The sequence below is a fragment of the Eurosta solidaginis genome, chromosome 4 (assembly GCF_040869045.1).
Source record: "Eurosta solidaginis isolate ZX-2024a chromosome 4, ASM4086904v1, whole genome shotgun sequence".
NCBI lineage: Eukaryota > Metazoa > Arthropoda > Insecta > Diptera > Tephritidae > Eurosta > Eurosta solidaginis.
The window spans coordinates 99,644,936-99,668,146 of NC_090322.1; the positions used below are offsets into that span (position 1 = coordinate 99,644,936).

At 44.5% G+C, this 23,211-nt stretch overlaps 1 protein-coding gene across 2 annotated transcripts in view; it reads left to right on the forward strand.

Moving 5' to 3' along the window:
• Scamp (secretory carrier membrane protein) overlaps window positions 1–23,211 on the forward strand; it is a 260,179-nt gene that overhangs the window by 174,391 nt on the left and 62,577 nt on the right. The gene's annotated exons all lie outside the window — the stretch shown is intronic.

The following is a 23,211-nucleotide window of genomic DNA, read 5'->3' on the forward strand; positions in this document are numbered from 1 at the left end:
TTCTGACCACTCGCTACGAGTTAGTGGAAAGGGTGGATCAATGGCGACCAGCCAAACCCCGGTACAATCCACCTTCCACCAATTTCTCAAGGCTTCCCCCAAGTCAGTACAATCCCCAGTTCAGGCAGGCTCAACCCCAAAACCAAAGCCGCAACCCCCCGCACAATAACAACTCCCTCACGCACACAAATTCGCATGCGACAGAACATCAAAAGATTTAAGCTTGCAAACTGTGCAAGCTGTCTTCGCACACGCTACAGAGTTCTCTGCGCTACAAAAAACTGTCGATCCCAGAGCGTAGACAATTTGTAAAAGAAAACAATCTCTGCGAAAATTGTCTATCCCAAACCCACCTCTTAAGAGATTGCACAAGCACAAGAACGTGCATTCACTGCCAAGGGCGACACAACTCCACCCTCCACGACACCGGAGTATCTCAACAAGCCCCTGGATCTCGAAGAATAACATTCCAAGTGGCAACTATAGAAGCCTACAATGCCAGTAATCAGGACGGTATTAGTACAGAACCTCAGGAAGAACTTCCCTCTACCTCGAACGCGGGCCAAATTCAATCGCTTCATTCGGAAAATGACAGCTCAATTATACCCCCACCTCGATTGTCTGCGTAGAACACAGAGGGGACCTCTTTAAACTTTGGGCATTAATCGAACAAGGCTCGGAACGAAGTTTCGTCTCTTCCAAGCTCAGGCAAAGCTGAGGCTCCCCTACAAGCATTCCCGCTTTGAAATTTCTGACATGGCAGGAGGAGTCGTGCAAACCTCCAATAAGCTCTGCTCCCTAACTTTGGTCTCGAGGGATAGCAAAGTCAAAATCAAAGCCCAGGCCATAGTGCTACCTAAGCTCACAAGGTTACTCCCAGCCCCTCAACTTAATCACGAGCAAAGTCGTAAATGGTCACACCTACAATTAGTAGACCAAAATTGTCAAAACCCCTCCCAAATCGATCTGGTATTAGGCAGCGACCTCATCCCCTAAATAATGCTAGATGGCATCGAGAAAATCTCTCCCACATTGCTAGCGCAGAACACCATATTTGGCTGGATTCTAAGCGGCCAAATCCCCGAAAAGGTGGCAGCCCACTATAACCAAGCCTGGGAAGTGTCTGAAGCATTAAACCAACAGCTCAGACAGTTTTGGGAAATAGAAGAAGTTCCCAGGCCCTCGATGATAAACCCCAAAGATCGCATATGTGAGAACTTTTATCAAAACACCACCACTCGTATGGGTGACGGTCGATATATGGTTCGGCTCCCTTTTAAACCAACATTCCCGAACGATATCGACCTAGGTCAATCCCGTACTGCAGCCCTACGACAACTCCACGGCATGGAACGTTCCCTCTCAAAAAAGGGCGATCTCAAACAGCAGTACGACCAGGTACTCGAAGAATATCTGTCCCTAGGCCACATGGAAGAATGCAGTCCCAATGAAGTAGAATGCAATGGCAAATACTACTCTTTCTATCTCCCCCACCATGCGGTCGTTAAGCCAGAAAAGAAAACGACAAACGTCCGTGTAGTGTTGAATGCGTCGAAAATATGCGGTTCCGGTCACTCCCTAAACGACGTTTTATGCACTGGGCCAACCCTCCAACCCGATTTACGGCTTATGATACTAAAATGGCGTACGTATCAATACGTGTTCAACGGCGATGTTGAAAAAATGTACCGCCAAATTCCCCTACATCCCGATGATCAAGACTACCAGAGGATCATCTTTCGCACATCTCCAAATGGTCCAATAAAGGACTTCAAGTTGAAAACAGTAACTTTCGGTGTCAATTGCGCACCATACTTGGCTATAAGAACTCTGCACGAGCTCGCGAAAGATGTAGCCAACTCCCACCAAAGCGCAGCCCCCATACTTAAAGCCGAAACTTATGTGGACGATATCCTATCTGGTAGCCATGATCTTCAGTCAGCCGGGCAGTCCCTTACGGAAGTAATATCCGCTCTCCACTCAGCCGGCTTCCCATTAAAGAAGATAACAGCAAACCATCCCGATATTCTGCAGTCAATACCAAAAGCTGGACACTAATTTCCTCGAGTTCGAAAAATCGAGTACCGCCAAAACCCTAGGTATACAGTGGAATGCGCTCTCGGACAAGTTCTCGTACACTATGGAGTCCAATCCAGCATCCACAGCAGTCACAAAAAGGCAAATCCTTTCCTCCATTGCGAAACTTTTCGACCCCGCAGGGTGGCTGACGCCAATTATGATCCAAGCGAAAATCTTGATGCAAGAGCTATGGCTAGACGGGACTGACTGGGATGAGCCAGGGAAACCCGTCCGTCTCATCAAGTGGGCGCAGTTCGCCGAAAATCTCCCAACGATCTCGGAGATTCAAATACCACCTTGGATAAACTACCATCCCGATAAACCAGTTGAGCTCCATGGCTTCTGCGACGCCTCGGAAAGGCTTATTGCGCGACACTTTATGTAAGAATCACCGTAGGAACTCAAGTCTTCTCTCACCTTTTAGTCTCTAAAGGGAAAGTGGCCCCCCTAAAAACCTTAAGTTTGCCACGACTAGAGTTATGCGGCGCGGTTTTATTAGCCAAGTAAGTCGCAGCTGTCCAATCCCATATCGGCCTCAATCAGTTAACCATGTGGTCTGACTCCGAGATTGTTTTAGCATGGTTAGAGAAGCCACCTCATTCCTGGAAAACCTACGTCTCCAACCGAACCGCGCAGATCATCGACCTGATAGGTAATGCCACTTGGCGACATGTGCGAAGCAAGGATAATCCCGCAGATATAGGCACTAGAGGATGCACCACCCTAGAGCTAGCTAGCTAATCCTTATGGTGGAATGGTCCATATTGGCTTTCCCGACCCCCCGAGGACTGGTTAACACCAACGGCCGGAAACATTGTACCCCCCGAACTTCGCCGAGTCGAAGCACTGCATGCCGCTGAGGGACCGACGATATCCTAGATCGGTTTTCCTCTTACTCTCGAGCTCTACGTTCTGAGGTTCATACGTCGGGCGAAAGATGCAGTAAACGGCATCCATGATCCTGTCACCTCCTTATCTCATGCCGAACTTAAACGAGCGAAACACCGTCTGATCATCGCGGCCCCAACCCGATACTTCGGTCCAGAACGAGCCTGCCTAGAGTACTCGAAAAACCTAGGGAAGCGTAGTTCCCTGTTGGTACTTGACCGCTTCCTGGATACAAACGGGGTTCTCCTTGCCAACGGACGATTAGTAAACGCCGACATGACCTACAATGAGTGTCATCCCATCATTCTCTCCAAAAAGGCTCGATTTGCAACACTCGCCACCAAAGCCGTCCACTTGGAATTATGTTCCGACCTCACCACCCAAGCATTCCAAGCAGCCTTCGCCCGCTTCGTAAGACGCCGAGGATATCAAAGCAAATTGATGAGCGACTACGGCACCACCTTCGTAGGAGCTAAGCGGGCCATGGAAAAGGAGTTCGTATCCTTCCTCAAAGAAGCCTCATCCGATATCGTACAGAAGTACCCCCTCACAAGGAATTAATTGGAAGTTTATACCCCCGGGGCCCCTCACATGGGCGGATTATGGGAACCCGCTGTCAAAAGCTTTAAAACCCACTTTAAAAGGGTCGCCGGAACTCACAACTTCACTTTTGAAGAATTTTCTACCTTATTGATACGAATAGAGGCTGTCTTGAACTCTCGCCCGATCTCCAAACTGTCTCAAGACCCAAGCGATCTCACGGCCCTCACACCGGGTCATTTCCTACGAGGCGCGCCCCTGCTCTCCATATCCGAACCGAACTATGAAAATCTCTATGATTAACCAGTGGGAACGGTTGAAAGTTTTGCATCATCAGTTCAGCAAACGCTGGAAGAATGATTATCTCATGGAGCTGCACAAGCGATACCGATGGAAGACAACCCAACCTCCTCCTCGAAAGGGCGACCTCTTAGTCATCAAGGAAGACAACCTAAACCCTACCGAATGGCGCCTAGGACGCGTGAAAGACACTCATTTCGGAAGAGGCGGCCATATTCGAGTAGTCGACGTACGCACCCAAAATGGCGTACTCACCAGGCCCATCACAAAATTGTGTTTTCTACCGCCCTCTGAGCCTGACTCAGGCCCTCAAGGCTCGGTAGCATCCCCAGAATATAATACAGTCCAACTCCCTGTGCTATCGTAAAATCTACACAAATAAGTTTAACCCCTGCCAACACTCCACTCCCAACATCATGAGTGACTAAACTTCATTTTATCCTTCTATCTTCCTTAGATGGATCGCCAACGCCCTCCAGTCCCCGCACCGCGCCGCTCGCTAGCATTACAGGTGACAGTGCCCACAGCTCGCCAACGACGTGACGAAGTCCTGCCCGACTACCGACGATGACGTTTATGCATGCGGCCCCATGCACTATCAATGTGCTCCGTGTTCGCTGCCATGCAGCCCCAATAACGCGCCTTGGTCGCACGGGCACACAATTATTGCACAAACTGCTTGGCACTGTCACACGCCACACGCGCATGGTCATCCAGCGAGCGCTGCCACGTCTGTGAACTCCCTCACCATACGTTGTTGCATCGAGACACCGGGAGTCGCCAACCCCCCAATGTAGAGCAACCACCAAGGCGCCAACGCCATTTATCGCGCCGCCACAGGCCACGCCATCGCAGCAGTGGGAACGTCCAGCCACCACAACCACCACCCGCTGCAAGAACATCCAGCGTTCGCCGCAAACAACGCGCCCCGACCGTGTCCAATCGCACTATAAGATGCACCGCCACCGGCCTGAGAACCTCAACGTACAAACACAAAGTCGGGAAAATCGTCATTAAGGAAGCAGTTAGGGCTTTGACCGAGCTGCAACACACTTTAGGCGCTTAGTACGCCTATGCGGGCCAGGATGTTTACGCGGTGCAGGCTGTCACCCGTCCCATCTCCCCCTTTTTTATACATATATCTATGAATTTACTTATAGCTTATCTTGAATCATTGAATTATATTATACATATATACATTGAATTATTTTATATTGAATTATCCCCAAAATCAATGAATCGTATTTAGCTTTAAATTTCCCATCGGGTCTCCTCGTGGACGTGTGGCAGCCTCCACCGCGCAAATCCACCAAATTCAATTCGCCGCAGTTACAGGATGGCGATCCGGCATGATCGCCACCTGTCAAAAAACCACCACCTTTTGTCATTGAAAATTCCATTTTCGTGAAAACTACAACTATTTGCGACAAATTATTATTTTTTTATTCTTTTTCCTGTAAACCAAACATTTGTGAAGCTTTTTAAAGTGGATTAAATGACGTATAACGAAAAATTGTAAATTGTGCTATTATATTTATTGAAGTTGGAAACAGCGTGTTTTGACAAAAGTCTTTAGGTTAGCCGCACCACCATTAGTTGCCAAGTGTAAAAAAGCGCCTATCAATACGGGAAATTAGTAATTTTCCCAGCAATAAGATCCGTGAATATATATTAGAGAGCAAATACCTCCAACACGAAATCGGAGCAGAATCTGCTGTCGCCGACATCGCCACCACCTCATTGCCATCACCATCACCTCCTCGCCATCTCCCCCGCCGCAGCAGAAATATCGGGACAACAGACGAGTGCTGTGTTACCCATCCCAGTGCAACTAATAAGTATGTACCTAAATGGTGAATAGAGGAATAGCAACAAAAAGGCAACACTTAGAGACCAATTGCAAAGCGAGCAGTGGGCCATTCATATGGCTGAGTGGATAAAGGCATCTGCCTTTACACTAGTCTCAAGCATGAATGTCGGAGATTTCGAGTTCAATACTCAGCTCCCGAGAAGCTAGCTGATGAAGAAGTGAAATTCAGAAACATGTCCTGCTTCGCCCCATCCAAGACCATCACAAACTGTCATCAATATCCTCTAACGCGTGTCCCAGGAAACTTACTGTTTCAACAGGGGTGGACCATAAAGAGAGGGGTGTTAGAGGCGTTGGTTCCACATTACAATTGAAGAGATGGTTGGTGTCATGTGGGGACACATTGCAAGCAGGGCATACATTTTGTATGTCGGGGTTGATTCTGGATAGGTAAGAGTTTATCCTGTTACCGTCTCCAGATCGGAGTTAAGATAGAGTGACTCGCGTTTCCCTAGGGAGTGTGCGTTCCTCTTCTGCAAGTTTAGGGTATTGTTCTTTGAGTACAGGATTCACCGGGCAATTCCCGATATAGAGGTCCGATGCCTGTTTGTGGAGTTCACTGAGGACCTGCTGTGTTTTTGGCTTCACACAGCTGTGTTCTTCGGTGCCGTATTTCCTCATAATGCTTACGGAGATGAGTCCTTAAGCCCATGGGCGGTGTTGGCTCATCAATCATATGTCTGTTGGGATGCCCAGGTTTCTGGGTATTCAACAGGAACTGTTTGGTTAGCATTTCATTTCTCTCCCTGATGGGGACTATTCTCGCCTCATTATGTAGATGGTGTTCTGGGGCATAAGAAGACAACCCGTGGCGGTTCTGAGGGCAGTATTTTGGCAGGCCTGTAGCTTCTTCCAGTGAGTAGCCTGTAGGCTTGGCGACCATATCGGGGACGCGTAGCATACAATCGGCTGGCCAATTGCTTTGTAAGTGGTAATGAGCGTTTCTTTATCTTTTCCCCAAGTACTGCCAGCGAGAGATTTGAGGATTTTATTACGGCTCTGGATTTTCGGTAAAATTGCGACTGCATGCTCACCACAATGTAGATCCTGATCGAACGTCACACCCAAGATTTTGGGGTGTAAGACAGTCGGTATCGTGGTGCCATCAAAGTGGATGTTCAATATGGTCGACCTTTGGGGAGAGATCAGGGAGGTATCCCTTTATTTTGTTGCAAATCTCATTGTTCTGTGGGCCTGGGCGTGTGGCCATTATTGTGCAGTCATCGGCGTAGGCAAGGATAGTCACCCCTATTCTGCATTTCGATTACGTTCCCGTTCTACGCTCCGCTTTAATCGAAGTTGTCTATTCTGCATTACGACGGAATCGTAACGGGAAGAGGAAGAGCAAATGATTTTTCGAAATCAGCTGTTTGTACGGAATGTGTGAACATTGGAACAAAATAAATTTAAAAAAATTTGTTAAAAACACTGGAAAACTTTTATATTTTATTATCCACGCCATTTTGTACAAAAAAAAGCAATAGAATATATTGCCGCCGTGTTATATTTTTTTGAGTGAAGTGCTTTCATAATTGTAAGTGTGTTTTTGTCGTTCCTTTGGCCAATTCCCTGCCGTGGCCACCAAGTTTTGTTAAAACGGATTCCTGCACGGATATAGTTGACATTTTCTGAATTTTATGGATGCTAATTTCATTGCACTGGCCAAAAATACTTTATGAAGATTTATTTATTCTTTCCGCAAGGATTGTTTACGTTTTCGCTTCACATTCCTCTACTCCGGCAGCTTGCTTTGGCATATAAGTGGACCCAACGAACATACAGAAATTATAACTGTCTATTATAATGGAATCAATAGCCGCAGCATTTTTTGTGGAGTTGGAAATCAACGCATACGAAAATGGCCAGGCAAGAATGGAAAGGCAAATATTGCGAGATTTGTGTGACGAATTGTAAGAAATTGAACTTAAAAGTGATAAAGTTTAATGACTTATTTTCTTATTTAGGTTCAAAAAAACTTTCGACTTAATAAGGATGCTTTCAAGTATGTGCTAGATACTTTTGCGGGGCAAATACGTCCAAGGACTTCGATATCGACATGTTCTTTTTGACCTGGAAACATATAAAAAACAATCACCATCAAGCCTTCTACGTTTCTTAACAAGTTTTACTTACATTTTTGTTAAAATTCTGTTGTAAATTGATAAAAAAAAATAAAAATAAAATATTTTTCCGCCAACTAATTTGCAACTTAGAAAAACGGAACTACGATCCAAATGCAGAATACGCAAAATCGAACGATTCGAAGTTGGTTCGAAAGAGATTGGAACACAGAATACCAAAATTGCCAAATCGAAAAAATTCCAATCCAAGTCGAAATGCAGAATAGGGCTGAGTAACTCCTTCTGGTTGGGAAGGTAGCTTTGATATGTAGAAGTTAAACAAAAGTGGGGATAGGATACCACCCTGTGGTACCTCTTGTTTGATTCTTCTTGGTTTTGATGTTGCGTTTCTAAATTGCATCGATGCCTGCCGACCACCCAGATAATTTGCGGTCCACCTTTTAAGACTTTGGGGAAGGATATACTCTTCCAGGTCTTGCAGTAACGTGCCATGGTTGACCATATCAAAAGCTTTTGATAGGTCTAGCGCAACGAGTACTGTTCTATGGTGGGGGTTTTGATTTAATCCGCAATTTATTTATGTATTAATGGAGTTTAGCGCTGTGGTAGTGCTATGTACATAATTTTCGAAAGCCATGCTGATGTTTGGCAGGGCGCAAATTTGCATTAAAATAGGGAAGCAGAATGGCTTCAAGTGTCTTAACTTCTGGCGATAGGAGAGATATCGGACGATAAGTCTCCTATGTTAGCTGGTTTCCCAGGCTTTTATAGCGGAACCACCCTGGCCATTTTAAATTTTCCGCGGATAACGAAAGTGGATAGGGACAGGTTGAAGACATGCGCTAGATAATTAAATCCCTCTTTGCCTAGGTTTTTAAGCATCGGCATGGCTTTTCCGTCTGGGTCCACAGTTTTCGATTTTTCAACATGAACGATGGCATACTCAACCTCGTTGGCGGTGATGGTAATTGGGAACGCGCTGTATTTATGATTGTGTGCGCGTCTGTTAGTCCGCCGTCTAACTTTGTCAACAAAATCGGCAAAAAGCGCTTGCGCATTTTTTCGCATCCGATAGCACTTTATCTCCAAATGCGATGGAGATTTTGTCATTGAGCTTGGACGGAGTCGATAGAGACTTTACGGTGGACCAAAGCTTACCCACGCGGGCAAAGAGATTGCAATTCTTTAAATGCTCCTCCCATTTCGCCCGCTTGTGTTAATCCACAAGCGATCTGATGCGTTGGTATCCCTTATTTTGGGGTCGTGCTGTCTTATAAGGTCACGTTCTGTCAGTATAAGATTTGTAATCATCCCACTTTCCTTTCATAAGTTGATGAAATTGCTGCTCTCAGTGGTAATGAAGTCGGCAGATCGGTCGAGCGAAAGGAGTATGCCAATGTTACCATCGGCTGCCAGTTGACGCAGTTTACTAGTCCTGCGCTTACGATGGATAGATCTGGCGAACTGTGACAAACTCCTACCATACGAGTGGGGGCGTCTCCGTTTATTGTGCAGAACGTCGTTTCCTCTATTTGGTCCGCCAACATCTCACCCCTGCTGTCCGGTTGTAGGTTAGAATGCCATAGATCGTGGTGCGCATTGAAATCGCCTAAGATAATGCGGTTATCGCCAGTGAGTAGTGCTCTGATGTCAGGGCGGTATCCACCTAGGCAACAGGTGACAGGAGGGATGTAGATGTTAATGATTTCTGACTTTGCATCGCCTGACCGGACAGATATGCCTTGACGTTCCAGGACATGTTCCTGCGGGAGATGCACGGTGGGGTATTTGATTAATCTAGCTGACCAAAATTAAAACAGCAGTGATTTCTGTTAAAAAAGTGGTTGTCTCACTTCATTGTTATGAAAGGAAATACTGGCAGTAAATTCACGGCGTTCCGCGCAGAATTACTATGGATTGGGCCCCATGTTTCGGATGGACCCTTATTTTTTGGCATTACATGAGTTATGTCAATATAGGTATCAAACGAAAGATATTTTTCTCCGCATTTCTATTGACATTTTTAGTAGGGTTGCCACTTAGGGTTGCCACCTCACCTGTTTTCGATAATACTTCAAGGCTCATGCCACCGAGATTGTTTCTAAAGTACAAAGTCGCAACAAAATCCTCAGGTCGCTTACCGGCAGCACATGGGGAAAAGATAAAGAAACGTTGCTAACCTTGTACAAAGCAATCGGACGGCAGCTCATGAGCTACGCGTCACCAGTCTGGTCGCCTGGTCTTAAAATACACACTGGAAAAGGCTACAGACCTGTCAAAATGCTGCAATCAGAACAGCCACCGGTTGTCTCCTTATGACCCCCGACTACCATCTACATAGTGAGTCCAAAGAGCTCAATATTAAAGAGCACAACGAAATGATGAACAAGCTGTTCTTGCTTAATTGTCAAACCAGCATATCCTGGCAAACAACTGCTTGATTTAGCACCGCCTCTACGGGGATTAAGGGAACATCTCCTAAAGCACTATGACAAGATCTGGCACCTGCCAACACAGCCGTTCAGGCAAGCATAAGGAGGCCTTAGCCAAATCCATACAGAATCGGTAAACGCTTTCGTCAGGACGCGCATCTTGAACCCTGTTATTAATATGCAATATCCCGCCCTTGCAGAAGAAGAAAGCACACTACCAAGAGAGACACGAGTCACTCTGGCCCAACTTCGTTCTGGATACTGTAACAGGTTAAACTCTTACTTGTCCAGAATCAACCCCGACATACGTATGTATGTATGTCCTGCATGTGATGTGTCCCCACATGACACCAACCATCTTTTCAATTGTAATGTGGAACCTACGCCTCTAACACCTATCTCCCTATGGTTGATACAGCCGGTTTCCTCGGACTCCCGTTAGAGGAGTTTGATGACAATTTGTGAGTGGTCGTGCCCATTGAATGGGCCGAAGCACTGTTCATACAACAACAACAACAACCTCGCCTTTTTATATTTCTTTGTATATCCACTATCATCTCGGAAACGGCTTAACCGATTTGAATCAAATTTGGTTCATCGATATAGTATTACATTTTAGGACTTTTCACCTAGGTGTGCCACTGAGGATGTTTTCACAAGGTTGCCACCGTTTTTAAGTTAAAAAAATTACACGAGGTATGTCAATAAGAATATCAAAGGAAAGGTATTTCACTTCCGCTTTCCAAAAAATATATTATTAGGCAGGGCTTTCACCTCACCCTACTGTAGATTATCTGAGTAAATACAAAACACAATTATCGGGGAATATACGCTTCCCAAGGCAGTCGGTTCTATGTACCGGAGCGACTCGGGATTTTTCCCGACCAAGGACTGTCATTTCAGTGTGACCCCATTTAATTTGTTTGGTCCCTCCCACAAATTGTCATCCTCCCAGCAGCTACTTGCACCAGGACTGCTCCATACTCTCTTACTCCGGGAAGGCATCGAATCCAATCCGTCTCCTGACCCCGGTCCTGAGAAATGGCTTTGCTGCATCTGCCGGGAAAAAAATCTTTTTAGGACGGTCATACTCTGTTCAGTGTGTCTCATGCAAGGGATGGTTGCATCGGACAGGTTGTTCTGGGCTTGATCCCAAAACCCGACGTCCACGTAACTTTTATAAATCTTTTGTGGCTCCTTGCTGTTCACGCCCAAGGGCGTCCCGTGGTCTACGCCTAAGCCCCCCCCCCCCCCCCCCCCCCCCCACTACCTTCCAGCAGCCCCGCTGCTCAGCAAGCCACAACAAGTACCCGCTGCTGTTCGCGCCCCACGGCGCCATCAACTCAAACAGCTGATACCACTCATAACTACTACCTTCGTAGTAGAGTTGGTAGCAATGCTGAGCATCAGCCCCTGCCCCCATCTTTTCCGGCAGCAATCGTGCAGGTCAGGGAAACATACCCTTAGTCCCTACCTCCGTTTGCACCGTCTGCCAGCACAGAATATATAGGTTTGCGACATCCGCCCAATGCAGCTCCTGCCCTGGGTGGTGCCACTTTCCTAGATGTTCCGGTCTCCGCGACGGCAACCCCCCGACGGGTTTCATCGCGCCATGTTGCCAGGTCGCAAACACAAATCATCCGGGTACCCCAATGCTTGCCCAAGGACGCCCAGTCCCCGGGCCACAACAGCAATTGCGTTCTGGCCTTCCACAACCCAGGCGTAGTCACCCGTCACTTACCCCCAGAGTGGCGGCGTCTCCCCTTATGCACTTCAGAATTCTGCAGTTAAACTGCAATGGACTAAATGGGAAGATAACGGAGATAGTCGATTTCATGAAGCGGAACAACATTCGCATTGCTGCGATTCAAGAGACTAAACCCACAGCAAGATCTGCATTGCAGACCTGCTCTGGGTATAATGACCACAGGAAAGACCGCGAGAGCGGAAATGGAGGCGGCCTGGCGTTTGTCATACACCACTCTGTGCAATACTATATATTTGATCCTGGCATCGACCGCAGGGACAATGTCTTAGAACGTCAAGACCTATCTGTCCGGTCAGGCGATGCAAACCTAGAAATCATCAACATCTACATCCCTCCTGCCACCTGTTGCCCCAGTGGATACCGCCCTAATATCAGGGCCTTACTCACTGGCAACAATCGCATTATCTTAGGCGATTTCAATGCCCATCATGATCTATGGCATTCAAACTTGCGGGCGGACAGTAGGGGTGAGATGTTGGCGGATCAAATAGAAGAAACGACGTTCTGCACAATAAACGGAGACGCCCCCACACGTATGGTAGGAAGCTGTCACAGCTCGCCAGATATCTCAATCGTGAGCGCAGAACTCGTAAACTGCGTCAACTGGCAGCCGATGGTAACATTGGCATCCGACCACCTGCCTATACTTATTTCGCTCGAGCGTACCGCCGACTTCATCGTCACCGAAAAACACACTTTCATAAACTTCAAAAAAGGAAAGTGGGAGGAATATAAATCTTTTACAGACAACCTCTTTGCTGCCCTCCCTACCCCGACTGATGCCCGCCAAGGAGAGCGTGCTTTCCGTAAGGTCATTTAATCCGCCTCGGCACGTTTCATTCCCGCCGGGAGAATTCCCGAAATCCGGCCCCACTTCCCGGCGGAGGCCGCAAACTTAGCGAGAGAACGTGACCTTATAATACAGCTTGATCCAGGCGACCCCCAAATAAGGGACATAAACCAATGCATCACATTGCTTGTGGATGAACACAAGCGGGCGAAATGGGAGGATCACCTAAGAAGTTGTAACCTCTCTACCGGTGTAGGTAAACTTTGGTCCACCGTAAAGTCCCTATCGAATCCGACTAAGCACAAAGACAAAGTTTCCATCGCCTTTGGCGACAAACTGCTGTCGGATGCGATAAAATGCGCGAGCGCTTTCTGCCGACAATATATAATGCATCCTACGGTCGACAAAGATAGACGGAGAGCCAATAGACAACCACATAAACACAAATTCAGCGCGTCAGCAATCACCATCACCGCTAAAGAGGTTGAGGACGCCATTGGTCGTGCTAAACCATCCAAAGCAGTTGGCCCAGACGGCATAGCCATGCCGATGCTTAAAAGCGTAGGGAAAGGGGGTTTCAAATATTTAGCGCATGTCTTCAACCTGTCTCTTTCCACCTTTGTCATACCCGAGAAATGGAAAATGGCCAAGGTGGTCCCGCTACTAAAGCCTGGGAAACCAGCTAACATAGGTGAGTCGTATCGTCCGATATCTCTCCTATCGCCAGTGGCAAAGACGCTTGAAGCCATTTTGCTCCCTTATTTCCAAGCAAGTTTGCAGCTAGCCCCTCATCAGCATGGCTCCAGAAAACTCCATAGCACTACCACCGCGCTAAATGCCATTAGCACCCAAATAAATTGCGGTTTAAATCAATACCCCCACCATACAACAGCACTCGTAGCGCTAGACCTATCAAAAGCTTTTGATACGGTCAACCATGGCTCGTTACTGCAAGACCTGGAAGGGTCTACCCTTCCCCCATGTCTTAAAAGGTGGACCGCAAATTATCTGGGTGGTCGGCAGGCATCGGTGCAATTTAGAAACGAAACATCGAAACCAAGGAGAATTAAACAAGGGGTGCCACAGGGTGGTGTCCTATCCCCACTTTTGTTTAATTTCTACATATCTAAGCTACCTTCACCACCGGAAGGAGTCACAATCGTTTCCTGCGCCGATGACTGCACAACAATGGCCACAGACCCAGGCCCAAATATCGATGCGCTATGCAATAAAAGAAACGGCTACCTCCCTGATCTCTCCAGTTTTTTCGCCTCGCGAAACCTGGCATTATCACCGACTAAATCTTCCGCGACCTTATTTACAACATGGACGGCCCAAATGTCGACCATTTTGAACATCCACGTCGATGGCACTACGCTACCGACTGTCCTACACCCCAAAATCTTGGGTGTGACATTTGATCAGGATCTACATTTTGGTGAGCACGCAGCCGCAATTGTTCCGAGAATTCAGAGCCGTAACAAAATCCTCAAATCCCTCGCTGGCAGTACCTGTGGAAAAGATAAAGAAACGCTCATGACTACATACAAAGCAATTAGCCAGCCGATTACGTACTACGCGTCACCCATATGGTCGCCAAGCCTAAAAATTACCCACTGGAAGAAACTACAGGCCTGCCAAAATAAACCTCTCAGAATCGCCACGTGCTGTCTTCTTATGTCCCCAGAACACCATCTGCATAATGAGGCGAGAATACTCCCCATCAGGGAGAGAAATGAGATGCTGACCAAACAGTTCCTGTTGAATACCCAGAAACCTGGGCATCCCTACAGACATCTGATTGATGAACCAGCACCGCCTAGGGGCTTAAGGAGTCATCTCCGGCATTTTGAGGAAATATGGCACCTGAGAACCCAGCCGTATGAAGTGAAAAAACACAAGCAGGTCCTTGGTGAACTCCATAGACAGGCGTCGGACCTTTATGCCGGCAATTGCCCGGTGAATCCAGTACTTAAAGAAAATTATCCAAAACTCGCGGAAGAGGAACACATACTCCCCAGGGAAACGCGTGTCACTCTTGCTCAACTTCGTTCTGGATACTGTAACAGGTTAAACTCTTACTTAAGAAGCTATGTATTGCGCTGGCAACCTGAAAGGGCTGCGCTAAACAAACCCCTTGAATACGGTATTTTAGTCGCCTCTCAAGTAGAATAACTCAATTAAAACATGGGGTATAAAAAATCTAGTAAATGAATTAAAAACACATTTACCTGTCCTAAAAGAAAATGTAGGCTAAACAAACATATATATTATGTGCTGGCAAAGGTGCTAGGGACTAAGAGTCTGTTTCCCTGACCTTCTCGAATGCTAGTGCTGGGAAGAGGGGGAGAAGAAGCCGGGGGCGGGGGCTGATGCTCGGCTTTGCTACCGAATATAGTATGGAGGTTATAGTTATGAGTAGGAGCGGCCGTATGAGCTGGTGGCGCCATGGGGCGCGAGCAGCAGCGGGTACAACAAATTAAATGGGGTTACACTGAAATGACAACCCTTGGTTGGGAAAATCCCGAGTCGCTCCGTTACATAAGAAATCCACCTGAATATGGACGATTCATCAAACTGTTCGATGAAAACACTTGGTTTTATATGGCTACCACAGGCTGATCAATTATGCGGACGAGCGCAGAAGACAACTTCAGCATCACAAAAAGGGTAGCAAGCTCTCAGAAATTTTCCACCCATGAGGGCTTTTGGCCCAGTATTTGTAAAGGCTGAAATATTTCTACAAGAACTGTGGCAGTTACCAATCACATGGGAGACGAATTACCCCAAAACTGCAGACAATGGAACGACTTTCGAAGAAGCGTAGAAGCATTAAATGATATCACAGTAGATAGGTTTATGCTTAAACATACGAAAGCAATCTCAACGGAAATTTATACATGTGTCGTTGCATCCGAATCTGGATCTGCAATCTATATTTGGTCAACATATACCGATAGTACCATAAAAACTATATTGATATGCGTGTATTCCGATCAGTTCTCTTTTTAAATAAAATTTATCAATAACAGGCTTTTCTGATCTAAGTCCAGCGTGCAAATAAAACTAGATTATTCCACTATTTTCCCAACGTTTCGCTAATCTTTGTTAGCATCTTCAGGGGGGTATTTATTTTAAAAATCCCTTCCACAAACAAAAGTTAAAATTACAAGATAGTTGAATGAGTAAAAATTTTTAACAAGAAACACTTACACTATTGGATTTCGTATCGAAAACATGAACATAAAACAACAAAAACATTAGTCACTTAAACATATACATGAGTAAACTATAATCAGTACCATCTAACCATCATGGTAGTCTTGTAAATACTAAATATTCTTATTTTTATATTTGCAAACATGCTATGTAGGCGGCAGCAATGTTTTCTGTATCCTCGCGTTTGTTCATTGTCTTTTCTCGTCTTTCCATTATTCTCAGGCTTTCCAATGTGTATCTTGTTGTTATTCTTTTTTCTTTGTCTATAATTTTCGCGTTTTTAAAATCAGCTGTATGACCACTTGTCAACATATGCTGTGATAACGCTGTGCTGGTCTTTTGTTTTTTTATGTCAGCTTCATGTTCTCCCAGTCTAACAGCTAAGGCTCGCTTTGTTGTGCCAATATATATAAAATATATAGGGGGAGCGAGCCTTAGCTGTTAGACTGGGAAAACATGAAGCTGACATAAAAAAAAAAAACAAGAGACCAGCACAGCGTTATCACAGCATATGTTGACAAGGGGTCATGCAGCTGATTTTAAAAACGCGAAAATTATAGACAAAGAAATGAGAATAACAACAAGATACACATTGGAAAGCCTGAGAATAATGGAAAGACGAGAAAAGACAATGAACAAACGCGAGGACACAGAAAACATTGCTGCCGCCTACATAGCATGTTTACAAATATAAAAATAAGAATATTTAGTATTGACAAGACTACCATGATGGTTAGATGGTACTGATTATAGTTTATTCATGTATATGTTTAAGTGACTAATGTTTTTGTTGTTTTATGTTCATGTTTTCGATACGAAATACAATAGTGTAAGTGTTTCTTGTTAAAAATTTTTACTCATTTAACTATCTTGTAATTTTAACTTTTGTTTGTGGCAGGGATTTTTAAAATAAATACCCCCCTGAAGATGCTAACAAAGATTAGCGAAACGTTGGGAAAATAGTGGAATAATCTAGTTTTATTTGCACGCTGGACTTAGATCAGAAAAGCCTGTTATTGATAAATTTTATACCAATAAAGAAACAAATCCTACCACGATTAGAGCTATGTGCGGCAGTCTTAGGTGTAGACTTGACTAACAAGGTAAAGCTGGATCTACGGTTTTTTTGGATAGACTTCCAAATTGTCTTAGCCTGGATAAACTCTTCGGCAGCATCATTTCATACCTTTGTGGCAAATCGAATATCCAAAATCCAAAGCTTAATCCCCTAAAACTGAATATCAACAAGTGCTATGTAGTAGCGTTCTCAAGAATGTCTACGAGAAACATTACATTTGGCAATGAGCTAAACAGGTGTAAAATATCTCGATGTGAGGAAATGAAAGATTTGGGTGTTTCTTCGATTCAAAGCTCACATTCTCGAAACACATAGAGGGAGTTCAGGATTTTGTGCAAATGGTCTAGTATCATTGCATTGTCAACAGATGTGACATATTGATTACAATACACTACAAAATACTCGGCTATGCATTTGCTACGTCACGGCACATACGCAACATCATAAAGTGTAGTTTATTTTTTTCAATACTGAATAGCGAATCAACAACGTCAAAACAAAACAAAATATGCAATGAAAAAATTGAAAACGAAAAAGTTCCTCACTATCCGTAGCTTTCATTTGCTATAGCAACATTTCCAACATCAAATACACAAAATTCTGAACTCCTTTATAGACTTTATGGTGTCTAAAGCCTGTGCTATGCTAGGGTTCATAAGACGAAACACCAAAGAATTCAAGGATCCATTGACTTTAAAATCGCTATATATTAATCAGTTGTACATATTCAGAACGTGTGCAAACGATATTTACAAAATTCGCATTATGTAAACTTCAGTGGCATTGTTTCCTCCCTTCATATGATGGGAGGCGTAAGCTACTAGGTTTGCAGTCCTTGCATGGCAGAAGGAAATATTTCTCAATTATCTTTGTATATAATATAATTAATAGACACCTCAATTACACGGCTCTAGAAATTTTGTTCCTTTTATATATTCCTCCTCGTAGTTTAAGGGGCGTTCGTATATTTGAAAGTGCAACGCATTATACGAAGTATGGTGATAATGTGGCAATTACTAGATATATCAATCTTTGTAATACTTACTCTAATATCATTAATTTTAATTTTAATATTGATCAGTTCAAATTAAATCTATTTTCGTTATTTAATTAATAACACTGGATCACAAATTCCAATTTTTTTTCCGGCCCCAGAGACACCATTATGAAATTCCTATGTAAAATCACCCCCTGATTCCGATAATCAAGGTTATTTTTAACTATATGGTAACGTTTTTGAGATATCTACGAATTACTGTTTTTTTTTTTTTTTTTTTAAAAAAATTTAAATAAAAAATTGGGTCCACTTAATCATATATATCTCAAGAACGAATTGAGCAATTCCCAAAAAAAGGTAATAAAATTTGCTATAAACTGTGCATACAACACTTTTTGCTAGGCCCTGCAGATTCAAAGATAACGAACAACCATTACGGATTTTTTCAATTTTTTTATAACAATATAAAAAAATTTGTACTTTGCGAGGAAGGCTCTCGAAAACTTTTTATTTTTTTGCAGATTTTTTTCTCTCTAGGCTCTGTTTTATTACAAAAAAAAAATAAGCTTTCATTCAACAAAATCGATGGACTAATACAAAATTTATAAGCATTCAAGTAAATATATCCATTTAATACTTAAGTACCCTACTGGTACATATGTGTTAGTATTCGTATATCAGTTAGTTAGCAGGTAGATTTTCGAAGGGTTATTAGATACAAAAAACTGTTAGTGTCGTTTTCTCAAACCCAGGTACATTTAAAGCAAGAGCATATTTTTAAGGCAGGTAGTGTTTTCTTTGTAGAACTAGGGAACCTTTTTGTCTAGGCAGGCTTGAATTTTTACTTGATCTAAGTATAAATAATAGTACATGCGCCTTGTTCCTTCATAATATCTGCAAGGCTCGTCGGATACTGTTCAGTTTATAATTGCAGTTTATAACCCGTCATTTACTTAAAAATATAATATGAGTAAAAGAGAGTTTGAGTGTACAAATGATTCAGATATGTTCTGTTTCATCTGCGGTAAATTTATCGTTAAAAGGGTGCGACGTGTGTTTTCAAATCCTTTGAAAGTTGCATACTATAAGTATTTTGGAATTGAGCCTAAAAAACTATCTATTTAGGCGAAATATGAAATTTATTACACCAATGAAGTGAAGGGATTCAACTTGCCAATCAACGGACTGCCATATTTGTATTACAAAAGTACTTGGTGTTGGAAAGTCAAGAAAAGTAACCTATGCGAGCGTATCTACAGTGTCATTACCAGAACTAAATTCAATGGAAGCTACATTTCCAGAATCAAATTTAACTTTAGTTCCGGCTCCAGTTTCATTTTCAACAGTAGTATCTGATGACGCGGTATCATGTTGTACTGGATTTCAAACGGAAAACGAAAGAAACTCTTTGTCACAAGCACAACTCAATGATTGGATAAGGGATTTGGAATTGTTTAAGGAAAATGTCGAACTACACGCCTCTCGTATGCAACAATTTAAATTTGTTTCATCCGATGTTAAGGTAACATATTATAGAACTCGCCACGAACAATTTTCCAAGTACTATACGAAGGAGGACAGTGTTTGTTACTGCAAAAGCATTGCTGGTATATTCAAACAGTTTGGTGAACCATATGATTCAAAAGAGTGGCGATTGTTCAAAGACGGCAATAAATTAATTTTAAAGGCCGTCTTATTGCATATTGGCAACCAAAAGCCATCTATCCCGATCGCGCATACTGTAAATACGAAGGAAACGTATGAGATAAGTATTAATTGCTCAAATTAATCAAATACGAAGAACATGATTGGAAAATATGTGCCGATCTTAAAGTCGTTGGAATGCTATGTGGTCTACAAAGTGGATACACGAAATACTTTTGCTGTCTATGCAAATGGTATAGCCGAGCTCGTCAAGACCACTACATTATAAAGGATTGGCCAGAACGAATCGAGTTTCAAGTTAGGGTGGATAACATAAAATACTCCCCACTTATAAAGAAGGAAAAAATAATTATACCTTCGCTCCCCATCAAGCTCGGCCTTATCAAAAACTTTGTCAAGGTTTTGGACAAAGAAGGCGAAGCTTTTCATCATTTGAGTCAATCTTTCCAGAGATTTCAGAAGCAAAAATAAAGGAAGGGATTTTTGTGGGACCGCAACTAAGGAAAATCATGACCAATAATCCTTTCAAAGAACTATTGTCACCAGTGGAGGCAGCAGCGTGGGATTCTTTTGAAAAGGTCGTTACTTCTTTTTTAGGCAAACACAAAAGTCCTAACTACGAGATGATAGTGAACGACTTAATCAAAAACTATGCGGAAATGGGTAAACAAAAAAACATATTTAAGACCGTTTTCTCAGTTAACTTAAAACCTATCTGTCCGATAAACAATAAACTTGTATTAAATTTTTTAAATTTACATGAGAATATACATCGCTAAATCTGAATTCATCGTTCAGTTCCGAACAAACAAGAATGAGCATCAGCCCCTGCCCCCGTCTTCTCCCCCCCCCCCCCCCCCCCCGCAGCAATCGTGTAGGTCAGGGAAACAGACTCTTAGTCCCTACCTCCGTTTGCACCGTTTGCCATCACAGAATATATATGTTTCCGACATCCGCCCAATGCAGCTCCTGCCTTGGGTGGTGCCACTTTCCTAGATGTTCTGGTCTCCGCGACGGCAACCCCCCTGACGGGTTTCATCGCGCCATGTTGCCAGGTCGCAAAGCCAAATCATCCGGGTACCCCAATGCTTGCCCAAGGACCCCCAGTCCCAGGGCAACAACAGCAATTGCGTCCTGGCCTTCCACAAAACAGGCGTAGTCACCCGTCACTTACCCCCAGAGTGGCGGCGTCTCCCCTTATGCACTTCAGAATTCTGCAGTTAAACTGTAATGGACTAACTGGGAAGATTGCGTAGATAGTCGATTTCATGAAGCGGCACAACATCCGCATTGCTGCGGTTCGAGAGACTAAACTCACAGCAAGATGTGCATTGCAGACCTGCTCTGGGTATAATGTCCACAGGAAAGACCGCGAGAGCGGAAATGGAGGCGGCCTCGCGTTTATCATACACCACTCTGTGCAATATTATATATTTGATCCTGGCATCGACCGCAGGGACAATGTCTTAGAACGTCAAGACCTATCTGTCCGGTCAGGCGATGCAAACCTAGAAATCATCAACATTTACATCCCTCCTGTCACCTGTTGCCCCAGTGGATACCGCCCTAATATCAGAGCCTTACTCACTGGCAACAATCGCACCATCTTAGGCGATTTCAATGCCCATCACGATCTATGGAACTCAAACTTGCGGGCGGTCAGTAGGGGTGAGATGTTGGCGGATCAAATAGAAGAAACGACGTTCTGTACAATAAACGGAGACGCCCCCACACATATGGTAGGAAGCTGTCACAGTTCGCCAGATATCTCAATCGTGAGCGCAGAACTCGTAAACCGCGTCAACTGGCAGCCGATGGTAACATTGGCATCCGACCACCTGCCTATACTTATTTCGCTCGGGCGTACCGCCGACTTCATCGTCACCGAAAAACACACTTTCATAAACTTCAAAAAAGGAAAGTGGGAAGAATATAACTCTTTTACAGACAACCTCTTTGCTGCCCTCCCTATCCCGACTGATGTCCGCCAAGGAGAGCGTGCCTTCCGTAAGGTCATTGAATCCGCCTCGGCACGTTTCATTCCCCCCGGGAGAATCCCCGAAATCCGGCCCCACTTCCCGGCGGAGGCCGCAAACTTAGCGAGAGAACGTGACCTTATAAAACAGCTTGATCCAGGCGACCCCCAAATAAGGGATATAAACCAACGCATCAGATTGCTTGTGGACGAACACAAGCGGGCGAAATGGGAGGAGCACCTAAGACGTTGTAACTTCTCTACCGTTGTAGGTAAACTTTGGTCCACCGTAAAGTCCCTATCGAATCCGACTAAGCACAAAGACAAAGTTTCAATCGCCTTTGGCGACAAAGTGCTGACGGATGCGAAAAAATGCGCGAGCGCTTTCTGCCGACAATATATAATGCATTCTACGGTCGACAAAGATAGACGGAGGGCCAATAGACACGCACATATACACAAATTCAGCGCGTCACCAATCACCACCACCGCTAAAGAGGTTGAGGACGCCATACGTCGCGCTAAACCATCCAAAGCAGTGGGCCCAGACGGCATAGCCGTGCCGATGCTAAAAAGCCTAGGGAAAGAGGGTTTCAAATATTTAGCCCATGTCTTCAACCTGTCTCTTTCCACCTTTGTCATACCCGAGAAATGGAAAATGGCCAAGGTGGTCCCGCTACTAAAGCCTGGGAAACTAGCTAACATAGGAGAATCGTATCGTCCGATATCTCTCCTATCGCCAGTAGCAAAGACGCTTGAAGCCATTTTGCTCCCTTATTTCCAAGCAAATTTGCAGCTAGCTTCTCATCAGCATGGCTTCGGAAAACTCCATAGCACTACCACCGCGCTAAATGCCATTAGCACCCAGATAAATTGCGGTTTAAATCAATACCCCCACCATAGAACAGTACTCGTAGCGCTAGGCCTATCAAAAGCTTTTGATACGGTCAACCAAGGCTCGTTACTGCAAGACCTGGAAGGGTCTACCCTTCCCCCATGTCTTAAAAGGTGGACCGCAAATTATCTAGGTCGTCGGCAGGCATCGGTGCAATTTAGAAACGAAACATCAAAACCAAGGAGAATTAAACAAGGGGTGCCACAGGGTGGTGTCCTATCCCCACTTTTGTTTAATTTCTATATATCTAAGCTACCTTCACCACCGGAAGGAGTCACAATCGTTTCCTACGCCGATGACTGCACAATAATGGCCATAGACCCAGGCCCAAAGATCGATGAGCTATACAATAAAATAAACGGCTACCTCCCTGATCTCTCCAGTTTTTTCGCCTCGCGAAACCTGGCATTATCACCGACTAAATCTTCCGCGACCTTATTTACAATATGGACGTCCCAAATGTCGACCATTTTGAACATCCACGTCGATGGCACTACGCTACCGACTGTCCTACACCCCAAAATCTTGGGTGTGACGTTTGATCAGGATCTACATTTTGGTGAGCACGCAGCCGCAATTGTTCCGAGAATTTAGAGCCGTAACAAAATCCTCAAATCCCTCGCTGGCAGTACTT